Raw genomic sequence first — 15,045 nt, forward strand, 5'->3', positions numbered from 1 at the left:
CAAATCTACCTGTGTGACCATTTTGACCATCTTCTATTTCCTTGACTTAGGGGCTCAACATTTCCCACTCTTTTCAAGGAAATCTAACTCCTCCCCTCCCTGCCCCCTGACAATGACCTCTTCAATAAGGGTTTACATACCCTTTTGGGATACAGCCCCAGTGAAGTCTTGAGCCTGTTCTGTTTTATTAGCATGTCTTCTGTACTGATCCCAGGTGGCTCCATAAGTCTTTGCTGAGGGAAGCTCTGGAGGGATGAGCTAGGTTTAAAAATCTAGTTGCGTTTTAAAGACATGAAGCACCAGCATCTGAAAAATACACCAGGGAAAGCAGAATAAATGAGGGATGCGAAGAAATAAAAGTTACAGAGGTTGAGGCTTGGGCTATTGAGGTTTTCAAATGCAAACCTAGAGGTATTGGATCCCAGAGGATTTTGGAGATGTTGCAGAAAGGAATGAAGAAAAATGAATTTGAAACAATTCATGACTGATTATTGTTTGTTGAAAGCACATTCTAAGTTTATAAGGATATAAGAAAAAAGAGTGGCTTTGGATTATGTAAAATTTAGATTTTAAAAAGCAAAAGCCCTACTAAGTAATACAAATTAAGTGCATTAGGTTTGATAGGGAAGCTGGGATGTTTTTCAGTAACCAAGAATCAGAAACAATTAAATATGTCAGATACCCTTATCCTAGTCTTCATCATCATCATCTAATATAGCATGCAGATGACATGCAATTTTTAAGTATTAGAGGATCTCTAAGTTACATACAGACTAGCTCCTCATGTTAAATATTATAATGATGATTAAAATCATCCCTAGGTATTTGGAAATATCACTTTAGAATTTAGCTTTCTCCAACCTGTCTTGCATCTTGTTCAGCAAGTCATTCAGGATAAAACTTATTCAATTCTTGGTCTTCTCTTCCCACAACCATGTGGGATTTTTGGTCATAATTTATGACTGGTTCTTACAAGGGTCTGCATCTTAATGTTTGTTTTTCTATTACTGTATGGGAAATCAAGGTAATTTCTTCTCCAGAACAAATATTTTGTATGCTTCCAAGAAAATGGCACATTTTCAAGATCTCCCCTCAGTGAGAGTGATTTTACTCTCTCTCTCTCTATTTCTCTCTCTCTGAAAAAAAAGGGGGGTTGTGCCTGGGTGGCTCAGTTGGTTAAGCATCCAACTCTTGATTGTGGCTCAGTTCATGATCTCAGGTTTGTGAGACTGGGCCCTGTGTCAGGCTCCATGCTAGGTGTGGTGCCTGCTTGGGATTCTATCTCTCCCTCTCCCCTGTCTCTCTCTCTCTCTCTCTAAAAAAAAAAAAAAAAGTGATTTTAGTCATATAGAAACTATGGTTACAATGCTTGGTAAAAATCAAGTAATAATCATAATACTCAATAATGAAATTTAGATCTTTTATATTTGAATTTAAACATATTTTTCCTATGCTTTTGTTGAAAAATTATACTTCGGCATTTCCAGGGATTCTGATATAATAGTGACTCACCATTTTGTTAAATAGCCAACCTTTCTCTAAGTATTAAAAAGAGTAAGGGTTCAAAACCAAAAGGGCTAGCATTTACTTTGACATCTTGGCATTTTTAATCTTCTGTAATATTACATTTTCAAGTTAATTTTAATCTAACAGATTTTGACATGCAATAAAATATTTAAGCAATTCCTTTTGTTAAAGTTCGAAAGTACAATGTACTGTTTGAACATAATCTTCATGAAATTTTACAAATGTGCATATTCTATCAACCAAATTTTAAAATTATCTTTGCTGCTGGATGAATTTATTAATAGGGTAGAAACTCTTTCATATCACGTGATTACAGCCAAAGGTTTTTGGCTAATTGAAGAAGTTGTTAAAATGAGGAATAATAAAATACGTACAAAACATATCCTTTAATTTTTTTTTTACTTCAACAATAAGCGATGTGTATCTATTTGCCAACCTTTCTTTGAGTTTAATCCCTTTGCATGAAATTGACCTTTGCTTTTTTCCCAATAAACTACAACCGTGATAGACTGTGTATGGTTTCCAGTTTTATTAGATAATAAAGCAAGATTCTAAAGACACTCGTGAAACAAACTGAATATAGAATCCTCTTAAGAGGTTGTTTTACCATGTTTTGGACCTCTCTGCCACAATTCCCTTGCTTTTGCTTACGTTTTGGAGCCCTCAGTTTTTTATATTATGTCCAGAGATCTTGTAATCAGTTGAGAGATGGGCTGCAGTGGATATACAGTTCTACGGTGTAAATGACCTTGCCCTCATTTTATTTTTTTCACTTTTAATTTTAATATGAATTCAAAGATAAAAGATACAAAAATAGTACAGGTTGTCCGTAAGTCTGTTACCAAGTTCACCAGTTGTTTATATATTATTTTGCCCTTTTACTCTATCATTCTCTCTGTTTGCGTGTATTTATATGCGTACGTATGCATATGTTTTCTGATCTTTATTAAAGTGCTTCTCTACCAGAATTCACCAATGTAAAATAACTGTATTTTTATTTTATAATTTGTAAGTAATTTATGGAGTGATGCATTAAAGCTATAGAAAGATCCTCTCTCGTCACATTTTTACCCCTTAATTCCTTTGATGACATTCTAACTCCATCATTCTTTTTCCATCTGTTAGTTGGCAGTTTACTATGAGGAGGCACTCTTCCTTCTCCTCCATTTACGTATTTACCCATTTATTTATATTACTTTGGGAACATGGATTTTATTCAGTGGGCTGTAATCTCATATTATTTATTTTGATGTTCAAACTTTACCGGATTTGGCCTGTATGTATCCCTTCTGACTGGCTCTTGTGCTTTGATGTGTTTTCATGATTCTTGGAGCAGTTAATTGTTTCTGGCACAGTCTCAATGCAGTTGTCAGCCATTTTTCTAAGGAGTCAGATTTCCTTCTTGTGGAGAATGGTATTGAAAAGTAACATGTAGATGCTAGGTATGTCATGTTGTTGGAACTGTCGTCTCTTTCAGTGGGCTAACAAAGAAGCACACAGACATACATGTGCAGACACGCACCTACATTCATTTACCTGAGCACTCCAATGTCCACACTAAAGAGTTTATTCTAGTCTTCTCTTTCCATCTTTGTAACTCTCTTCTCCAACAACGAACAAACTTGTACCTGTTATTTCTAATATACTTACTTGTTCACACCTGGGATTTAAAATGAGTTTCAGAATGGCTAACCCATGACACTACAAAAAGAAAACTTACCAACTAAAGTTCAGTATCTGTTTATACTTCTTCTTTGAGGCAGTATTTACATACAGTGAAATGCTCAGTTATGAGGGGTACAGTTTGTTAAATTTTGATGAATGTATACAATTCTGTAATGATTACCCTATTCAGAAAACAGGACATTTCCACGGTCCCAGAAAGGTTCCTCTTGCCCACTTAAAACCAACCCATACCCTTCATTGGCACCCTCTTTTTGAATTATATCACCATATACTACTTTTACTTGCTCTTTGAACATCATAGAAATGGAGTCATTTAGAATATACTCTGCCTTCTTTTACTCAACATTTCATCTCAACTGTTCTTTAGATTCATTATTATTCTTATTATATATCACTAGTTCATTTTTTTTTAGTTCATTATTTTTTAAATGTGTAGATGCATTTCATGGATATACCATTATTTATTTTTCTTGTGGATGGATATTTGGGTTGTGTCTGGTTTTTAGCTATTATGGAGAAGGTACTATAGACATTCTTGGGCAACTATTTTGGTCAACACATGTTTTCTTTTCTCTTGGATAAATATCTAGTGGACATCCTGAGTGCTAGAGTAGGAGTATGCTTAACTTCATAAGAAAATATTAAAACATTTTGCATTGTGGTCATACCATTTTCTCTTGTCACCAGCAACGTGTGAGAGCTCCATTTGTACCTCCTCCTGTCCAACATTTGGTGTTGTCAGGTTTTTATTTTTGCTTTCTTCAGCCATCCTAAAGTTTGTGAAATGATGTCACATTATATTTTTAGTTTGAACTTTGCTGAAGAGGGGTGCCTGGGTGGCTCAGTCATTAAGCATCTGCCTTCGGCTCAGGTCATGATCCCAGGGTCCTGGGATCAAGCCCCGCATCGGACTCTCTGCTTAGCAGGTAGCCTACTTCTCCCTCTTCCGACTCCCCCTGCTTGTGTTCCCTCTCTCGCTGTCTCTCTCTCTGTCAAATAAATAAATAAAATCTTTGAATTTCCCTGAAGAAAAGTGATATTGAGCTCTTGATCCATAGGTATTTAGAAGTAAGTTGATAATCCCTCAAATATTTGGAACTTTTTTTAGATATATAATTTTTATTGATTTCTGATTTCATTCCATTGTGGTCAGAGCACGTACTTCCTAAGATTTCAATCTTTTGAAAGTGTGATTTGTATTGATCTGTGTTCTATTCCATGTACTCTTGAATAAATATGTATTCTATAGTTCTGTGGGTATAATGTTCTATATATTCCACTTAAGTCAAGTTGATTGATTATGTTATACAAATATTCCATGTATTTTTTAATTCTCTGGAAGTCTACATTGTCTTTGAGTAATACAGCCATACGAGGTTTCTTATAACCATTATTTTTGTGGCATATCATTTTTCCCCATTTTTTGCCTTAATAGGATAGACTATTTATTTATTTATTTATTTGTTTATTTATTTATTTAATTTATTTATTTTTAAAGATTTTATTTATTTATTTGACACAGAGAGAGATAGCAAGAGCAGGAACACAAGCTGGGAGAGTGGGAGAGGGAGAAGCAGGCTTCCTGCGGAGCAGGGAGCCCGATGTGGGGCTCAATCCCAGGACCCTGGGATCACTTCCTGAGCTGAAGGCAGATGCTTAACGACTGAGCCACCCAGGTGCCCTAGGATAGACTATTTTTAAAGATTTCATTTTGCTTACAGTAATGACAAATGACCTTTATTTAGCATTTTGACATTTAGTTCTATCTCTTTTGCTCTTTTAGTGGTTGATCTAGAGATTACAATATACATCTTAAAGTTATCAGGGGAAAAATTCAAATAATATTTTACTATTTCACAAAAAGTATAAGGAACTTAGACCTTCATCAATCCATTTACATCTACTTCTCATTTTGTTTTTGTTGTCTTATATTTTTCTATGACAGTTCTGTGAAACTCACAATTGCTTTTTTATATTGATTGAAACAGTGACAAGTCTATTAAATAAGTTCAAAAAAATAAAATATATGACACTCACTAAACAGTCGTCCTTTATGTTTGCCCTGATACTGACATCCTCTGATGCTCTTCATTTCATCCTTCACATCTTGATTTTTGTTGTACAGTTTCCCTTTAGGCTGAAGAAATTGTTTAAACAGGCTTTTTTTTTTTTTTTTTTTTTCTAATTCAGGTCTGTTTTTTAAAAATGCCTTTATTTCAGCTTTGTTTTTGAAGGATATTTGTACTGGATATAGAATTCAGGTTTTAAAGATATTTTTTTCCCAGCAATTTAAATATGAAATCTAGCTTCCTTTGATAGAACTTACTCATCATTCATATTAATTGCTGCCTGGTACATAATGTGTTGGCTTTTTTTTTTCCCTGTCTGCTTTAAAATTTTCTGCTTTTGTTTGGCTTTCAGAAGTTTGACTATGATGTGTCTAGGCAAGTTGTCTGTATATTATCCTTCTTTGGGTTTTCTGGGCCTCTTGAGTCTATAATGAGTATTTCTTACCCAATTCGCAAAAACTTGGCCTTTCCTTTTTTTGGGGGGGGGGGGGGATTTTTTTTCTGCATCATTTTCTCTATTCTTTTCTAGGACACCAGTTACGTATATCTTCGACCACTTGATGTTGGCCCACAGGTCATAAAGTCCCTATTTTGGTTTTTCAATATGTATTCTTTTTCTCTTCTCCTGATGAGTTAATTGCTCCTGATCTAACTTCAAGTTTACTGAAAGCTTTTTGTCCTTTCCCTATCTCCTCTTACTTACACTTATCCCCTGGCTTTTTCATTTCAGATAGCATTCTTTTTATTTCTAGACCTTCTAAGTGGTCCTTTGTAAAAGAACTTCCATTTCTCTCCTGACATTTCCCATCATTGTACTCATTATGACCAAAGCTTTTCTTTAAGTATTTGAACATATTTCTAAAATCTGATCTTTGCTTGCTAATTCCACTGAGTCATTTCAGGGTTGATTTCTGTTAAGTGCTTATCTTCTTGACCATGAGTCACATTTCACTGCTTCATGTCAAATAAATTTTGATTCTCTAGTAGACATTTGGGTTATATGTTTATAGAGACACTAGGTTCTGCTTTCTTCCTCTGAACAGTGTTGACTCTGTTTAGCAGGCGGTTACCTTTGCTGGACTCAGGCTCTGTCTTCCCTGAAATGGGCAGCAGCCGAAATCTCTGCTCAGTTATGTCAGTCTTCCATATGTTGCTCCTGGAGTCTTCCTTGCACAGGGCATAGTCTGAAGGTCAGTCAAGTGTGTGAGTGAAGATTATATGCAGATTTTGGAACTCCCTTGTCTTTGGTTTTTCCTTTTCTGGAAATTCCCTCCTTAATTTCCAGCCACTTCTCTTCAGTCTAAAACTTTATCTCTGACTCTTCGAGTCAGTAAGACTATTCTGCATTGTGAAGACTGAAAAGGGCCCTTGGGTGGGAAGGTGTTTAATTGTTCACAAAGTGAGATTCCCTTGTTTCAAGACTCAAATTACCTTCACTTTCTGCCTACTTTGTACTTGCTTTCCCCATGAGTCTTAAAAAGGAAATATTCACAATGCCAATGAAAAAAAAGAGCTAAACAGAGGCGGTGATACTAGAATCTATTAAACAATGTAGTAATCAAATGAAGTTTGTGATAAAGTTTTTATGACATTGAGAATGATATTTGAACTTCGAAAATCAAAGTGTGAAATATCCGTGGCGGTAAATCAGAGGCTATCATGACAGGTGAAATTTTAGGTTAGAAGAAAACAAAATTAATATTCTGTTTCTGTTTATTTTTAATGATAGAAATTATTATGTCCAAGAAATTACTACCTGTGAATGTGCTTTGCACTGCCAAATGGGCTTATATGGTTCCAGTCGTACTGATTTAACTATTAAATTCAGAAAACAAAGGTAATCTTTATCATTCTTTTCAACTGTTTCTACTGAATGTAAATTGTACACAGTCTCTAAAATCATCTGTGTTACTTGCTGTGTCTAAACAAAGACATAGCAAATTGCATTTCTTCAATTACATTGTTTACATCTGATTGAAACTGATTTGAAAGTAGCACAAGGCATACATCGGGAACAGGGAAAGCTCAGACATTGGTGGTTCTCACTATGGGGTTTTAAAAAATATATTTTGGGGTGCCTGGGTGGCTCAGTTGGTTAAGTGACTGCCTTCGGCTCAGGTCATGATCCTGGAGTCCCGGGATCGAGTCCCGCATCGGGCTCCCTGCTCGGCAGGGAGTCTGCTTCTCCCTCTGACCCTCCCCCCTCTCATGCTCTCTCTCTCTCTCTCTCTCATTCTCTCTCTCAAATAAATAAATAAAATCTTTAAAAAAAATAAAAAATATATTTTGTTCTTTTAATTGACATGGAGGGAGAAGCATTCTGATTTATTCATTACTTATTTATCGCATGTCTGAGAGGCATTTAAAAACTTCCCATGGTATTTAACCTCAGAGCAGTTACCTTTTTTTTTTTTTTATAATTTCATTGAATGCCAAATCTTGGCTGGTAATTTTTTTTAAAAATTAGCAAGATGAAATTTGTGGTTCGGATGTAGTCATATTAAGTCAGATAACCATTTACCAAAAACAGTTATTGGAATTATTTACCCTTGTAAATATTCTATATTAGTCAGCAGATGGCATGCATTGTACATTAAGTATTCCACCATGTTATGGCATGTACTTTAGAACAGAAAGCATCTGGTTTTCTCAGAAAGACACATTATCCCCTCATTTGCAGTTTAGTGTTAATTTGTGAACTATTTAGTGATCATCAAAGAAGGTGATATTTCATCTTCATTTAGTTTGTATAGCAGATTCAATCAAGAATAAGATGAGGTAAAAATACATTTAGCAATTCCTTAGCAAGCTTCAGCATCTCAAAAAAAAAAACAGTCCTGAGGAATTGTTTTCCTGCTTTGGCTAGAGGCTTGCACAGGAGGACAGAAGCCTTTTGGATGCAGTTTCTGAGTGCCTTCCATGGATTTCAGGAATAGAAAAACCATTTCCTTTGTATACGAATAACTACAGAAATCCAAAATCCAAGAAACAAGTAAATCCACAAACAAGGGCAGCTAAATGTACTTCTGGGTCATCTATTTAAGATAACACTGGAGTAGCCTAATAGGAAAATCTCCTTATATATAAAACCAGGCACATGTTCACAGGCTACCCTTTGAGTAGTTTCAAAGGAGAGTTTGGCTGGTGATGCTCTAACCTAACATAGCCTCGCATATTTCTTGTCCAACTGATAGCCATCTGTCAGCCTGGCCTGATGCCTATTCCCAAGGCAGTGGGTCACTCTTGACAGGGCCTGAGTTGTGGCTGTCAAAGTTCTCTCCAGGGAGCTGAGTCACACAATAGATAAGAGAGTGAACACAGAGAGAAACAGAAACACAAACTGCATACACCTCAACAGTCAAAATGGAGAGAACAGCAATTTGCTTCCCTTCATAGCAGAGTATTTTTTTTTTAATCTGTTAACCATAGAATAACTTGCTGAGGCTGAGACTGATGCCCTTTTAACCATGAACTTTAAGGCCAGTTGTATTTGAGGGGAAACAGAAAAACTATGTAGGTTCTGTGATAAATTAATGTTCCTTATTCCTAAATAGATTAATTAAATAGCCATTGAAAAGCAAAAACAAAACAACCCCCTCAAAAAAACAAACAAAAATCCTTAACATTTTTGTTTGATAGAGAACTAAATTGATAAATATTTACTTGAAGAAAGAGCAAAATACATAAATATGCAAATTATAGATAGATATCTTCGTTATTTTTTCTCTTACCAGTTTAGATCTGTGTTTCATTTGAAGGATTGTTTCCAGTTTCAAAGGAGAGTAAAATACCTCAAATTTTAAAAAATGCATTACTTTGGTGGTAAAAGACTTTGGGGTTTGATTTATTCCGTGTCTGTGTTTAGAGTTACAGGTGATCGAGGACATTAATGAAAATGTTATGTGTTCCATTTGATTGATAGTCTTCAAAAGACTTCAGAAATGTTAAATGCTCAGCCAAGAAGAAAAGCTTCTTGATTTTCCTGTGTAGGTAGGAGCTGGGCATGTCTGTGGGAGTTCTGAGTGGGACTGCCATTCTAGCTGCTGGCTTCCAAAGATGCTAAAAGTAGCACAGTCGTGGTAGTTATTGATGGATGAGTGCATTTTGCTGTCCGTTTCTTTCTTACTATGGACTGTTAGGAGCATTTTGTTGGGATTGTGTTCCCTTTTATCTATCTCTTAAGGAAAACTGGGGCATATACCCGGGTGGGGGGGCGGTGGTGAGGAGATACATAGGAACCAGGTAAAACTATAGCTCTTCTGTGTACCTCAGAGACTTGGGGAGAAATGTGTTTTGTAAAATGAGCTCTCTGTACTTGAGGGTTATGCTCAGGGTCTTTCTTTATCATTTGGCTTGCGTTCCAGGTTTCCTGTGGCCTAAGGCAGCACTGACTCAGTACCTTCATAAGAAATTGTGTACCTGTTTTTGAAGGAATTTGTCACACATAGGTGCCTTGAGGTTATTGGCTGCTTCAGGAAAACCTGTTTTCATTGGCAAGTAAACTGACATGGTTAAAAAAAAAAAAGTCACCAATTACCTCTCCAAGTGAGAGGAAATGGATGCCATGAGTGCTATGAGTCTGCTTCACTGTAATGACAAGAGATCTAAAAATCAGATTGTCACTCCTGCCTGGTATATGCAGGTGACCCACGGCCGCAGGCAGGTCATTATACCTGTAAGTGCCAGATACTCCAGGATTTGGCATCAGGCCTGTTAAGCTCAGAAGCCAGCTGGCTGAGCATTAGGGAAAACCGGGGAGACTTCCCCTAATTGGGGGTGAAAATATGGCCGTGTAAAAGATGCATAAGGAAGCTGCATGTCTTTTTATAACTAAATATCATTTTGAACAGGAGAATAAACAAATATCAAATACATGAACTCACTCTTCATTTCTCACATTCTCCCCTATCCCAGCCCGCCTCGGAACCTCCAACCCCCCCCCCCCGCCCCCACCGAACAAAGGCACGAGGCAGCATGTAATCATGTCACTCTGTCACCAAGTCTCCTTCTCAATGAAATTCAGGTGTCGAAACAGAAAGGAGTGACGGCAGATTTTTCCCCTCTTTCAGCAGAAAGCCAAGGAAATGCTTCCAGAAAGATGAAAACTACACTTTTGTGTCATCACAAATCATCTGTGTAACACCTGGTGCACAAATATTGCACCTCTTTGTGTCAGCTGTTTATTGCTGGGGTTAGGACAGGAATACATTTTCTATGTCAATACTTGATTAGGTGAAAAATTCCCTGCAAGTGGAAACTGAGTTACTTGTCAAGAAATGGGTTGTGTTGAAAACAGAGCAGAAGCTCTTGTGAGATAATTAATGTTATTTGTTCGAGAAAAATCACTATTTCACAACAAAATAGTATTAAGAGACTTGAAGTAAATATATTTTCCAAAATCTTCAAATATTTTAAATAATCATTTAGGCAATGTGTCTGCAACAAAGTGGGTCAAGAAATACCCTTACTAACAGGCAAAAATAGAAGCGTTACAATAAAATGAGAGTTTCTTCTTACTGCTTACTTGCTATGCACCATGCATTCTTATATTCTATGAAAATTCTCTCTGGTACTATTATGTTCATTCATGTTACTCCCATTTTACAGATGATTAACCTGAAGGAAGAACCTGATTCAAATTTCAGAATTTCTCATTCAAAACCAGATACTATCGAGTAGGAAAATCAGATACCATTCGTCCACATTTAAGTCAGTCTTTTACACGCATCCTTTGCCAGTATCCTAAATCGAGTTTCTGTGTATGTGCTTTAAAATTTGAGGTCACTGTGCAGTGTTGATTTTTCCATCTCTGTGATCAATGTCACTGATTAATTTACTGCTAGAGCTGGTAAAATATCTACCAGTACATCTGGTGGAGTGTTGCCATTGAGATGAACTGGAGTTTTTTTAACTGGCCTGAAAAATACATTGTTTGCTTCACTATGGAATCTTAGGGCAATGGAGTCAGTTTATTCACACATAAATAAAATCGCCATACTGCATTCTGCATTTGGTCTTAAGAAGGCTGGTGAGTGGCATCTTGACAATAAGGGAATTAGTACTGATGGGTGACAGTCTTCGAAATACTGAGACTTCAGCTGATCTTTTTTATTAATAAATAAATAAATAAATAAGTAAGTAAATAGATGGTTAGGTCATAAGAGCTCTGAATACCATAGATTCCCATCACATTTTTCAAAACGTGAAGGCTGACATCTTTTAAAATAGAGCAAAACCCATATCAGAGCATCTACACTGTGAAGGGATGTAGCACAGAAGATCCGGGGCATATTAGGGAATGAGTATTGAAAACTTTTTTTTAAAAAGTTACTAGTGGTGTATAGTAGATATATACTGTTATATTAGTTTCAGATGTACAATGTAGTGATCTGACATTTCTATACATGACTCAGTGCTTACTCTAAGTATAGTCATCATCTGTCATCATACAATGTTATTACAAGATTGTTGATTATATTTTGTATGCTATACTTTTATCTCTGTGACTTAGTTATTTCATAACTGGAAGATTGTACTTCTTAATTCCCTTCACTTGTTTTCCCCATCCCCCCCACCTCCCCCCTGGCAACCACCAGTTTGTTCTCTAAGAATCTGTTTTTGTTTGTTTGTTTGGTTTGGTTTGGTTTTTAGAATCCACATGTAAGTGAAATCACATGTAAGGTACATCTTTCTCTGTCTGACTTTTTTCCCTTTGCATAATACCCTCTAGATCCATCCTTGTTGTCGCAAGTGGCAAGATCTCATTCTTTTCTATAGCTGAGTAATATTCCATTGTGTATATATACCACATCTTCTTTGTCCATTCATCTATCAATAGGCACTTGGGTTGCTTTCATATTTTGGCTATTGTAAATAATGCTGCAGTAAACATACAGGTACATATATCTTTTCAAATTATTGTTTTTGTTTTCTTTGGATAAATACCCAGTAATGGAATTACTGGATCTCATGGTATTTCTCTTTCTAATTTTTTGAGGAACCTCCATACTGTTTCCACAGTGATTGCACCAATTTACATTCCTGCTTTTTTAAAAAAAGCATAGGAAGTGTTGGAATGCCATCCTGGAGGGCTGGAGTAAGGTGAGCAGGTGTGAGCCTTCCTTTAAATGAAAAGACCCATAAGGTGTTAGTATTTGCAGAAGCATCTTGAGAGAGTGGCATAGCTTCTTCCCTTTTGGATTGGTTGTGAGTTTAAAATAGATAGAAACAGATGAAAACAAAACATACCCATAGCCAGTGCTTGCTTATGTAAAAAAACAAATGTCAGTATGAAATATTCTTTAGCTTTCCATTCAAGCTAATCTATCATTTAATAACACTGTGGTTAGCAGCAAAAGCATAATATACACATTTACTATTTTTTAGCTCCAAATGTACTTTCTATTCCACCATATTTATACCATCTTTCTTTCCCCAAACATGACAATTACAGTCTTGCTTCTTTCTCTGCAAAGCTACTAGCATTGTCCCATTTGCTCTACCCACTGCCCCTGCTCTACCCCTCCTCCTCTCCATCTGTTAAAATGTCCCCAGTCTTCAAAAGTCACCTCTTCCAAAGAGCATTTGTATATATCCCCACAAGCTGTGTATGAACACTTTTTCTTTCTTCGATCTCTCAGATGTACAAATTATCGATATTATGATATATCCTAGCATTTCTGCCGTTAGCATCATGGTTCCTAGAGTCTATGATCTCCCCTTCTTCTGTAAATTAAGGTTATTTTTTTTTTTGTCATGTTTCCTGGCACTTTTCCCGTTTTTCTGTTAAGAAAAAAAAAAAAAACAGTCTCAAAAATTACTTTTGCTGGGTTTGCTAGTTCTTTTTTTTTTTAAATTTTTTTTTTTTTTTTCATGAAAGAGAGAGAGAGAGAGGCAGAGGCAGAGGGAGAGAAGCAGGCTCCCCGCCTAGCAGGGAGCCCGATGCGGGACTCGATCCCAGGACCCTGGGATCATGACCTGAGCCGAAGGCAGACGCTTAACCATCTGAGCCACCCAGGCGCCCCTGCTAGTTCTTTCTGTACTCTGGGCATTGTTGATACATCCTTTGAGAGTTGAACTTGTTTCCTCTTATTTTGTCACCTTTCATGGACTTCAAATATCTCTGGACCATGTTTGTTTTATTCTTTTTAGTTTGCAGATCATGGTCCTTGAAAAAAAAGTTTCAAAATACATGTTGAGAGGTTCTCCATTCTTAGGTAAAATCACCTGCTTCCAGACACCATGTTCTGTTCTAGATTCATAGAGTCCTCTTTCTGGCCCCTAGTATTTTAAGTTGAACAGATTTTAAGCTTTTACTGTATCAGATATCTTTTATCTCTTGGTATATACCTATGAGTATAATCTCCAGCCAATGCATCATGGTGGATTTTACCTTGATTTTTCTAGAAGCTGTCTTCTTGTGGTCTGTAGCCCATTTCAGGTTCCGTACATCCCCTTAATTTCACTTGATAATTCCCATGTGATCCAGTCCCTTTCTCCCAGAATTTTATCGCATCCACTTCACCCCCGATTCTCTAGTGGAGATTAAATTGTCTCTTCGATTGTCAGTAATGGAATTATCAGCACTGAAAGTCATGAATTTCTTGTATACTCCACACTTGATGGAGTGTGACTTCTAGCAGATGACCTAATGCTGCTATGTTGTATCTCTCTGACAGTTTTACAGTCTGCATTAAGGAGAGATTTTCTTTGTTCTTCCTTGGAAGTTAAGGGAATCACACAAAGTATTACATTCGGTCCATTCCTTCTCTTGAGGAAACATCTCCATTCCCCTCATACCTGCTCTCTTCTCATTTCTCTCTCCTGAATGTTTCCTCTCCTTCAGACATATTCAGGAAATAGCAAGGCTAGAGGCTATGTCTCCTAAAAACTAGTACCCACCTTCTCTCCTTCCCTCTCAATCAAGCTTCCTAATGAAATGAGCTATACTTCCCATTTTCACAATTTCTCTCTTTACTAATTTATTAATCACCAAAAGAAATGTGGCTTTTGTTCTCACCTTTCTTAGAAAGTAAGCAACAAATCACTAAATCCAATGGCCATTTTTCCGTTATTTCCTCTTAGAGTTCTTTCTTTCGCGGATTTCTACAAGACTACTCTTATTTGTTTTCTTTACATCTTTCTGCCGATTATTTTATTTCCCAACGTGACTTTCTCTTCCTATAACTTCGCTTAAGTGTAAGTGCCCCAAAGGTAAAGTTCTATCTCTTCACATGGCCTAGATCCTATGTATTCATCTTCCATATTCTTCCAGGGAAATCTCACCCATATACATGGCTTCAACTAGTTTCTAAATGCTGTCGAAATCCTAATGTATCCACCTAATCTAGAATTCATTCCTGAGTTCTGATACATCTACTGTGTACTGCCTTGTCTCTTCTAGAGGCCCCACAAATTGCTAAAGCCCAAATCCCAGAATCATCATTTAGTTTTTGTCTTAATGTTCTTCTTTTGCAGTCTTAATCTTTTGGCTTTCATGCAATCCAGCTGCAGATCTTTGCCTAAAAAGCTTCCTTTCCCCCATCCAGATTCGCATTTCACTTATCACTCAAACATACTATCGTTGCCATTAAATGGAAGCCTCATGCCTTCTGATGGCATGGAGGCCCCTGGGATACAGATGCAAGTGTTGAGGATGGAAAGATGGAGTGGATATAATATTGATTTTCTCTGCCTGTGAAGATAATTATTTTCCCAGATCCTAGATATTATCTAATACTCAATATTTCTCTTCTCTTGTCTC

Source organism: Mirounga angustirostris, unplaced genomic scaffold (assembly GCF_029215605.1).
Source record: "Mirounga angustirostris isolate CCGP_5_RB_7025 unplaced genomic scaffold, mMirAng1.0.hap1 SCAF_11, whole genome shotgun sequence".
Lineage (NCBI taxonomy): Eukaryota > Metazoa > Chordata > Mammalia > Carnivora > Phocidae > Mirounga > Mirounga angustirostris.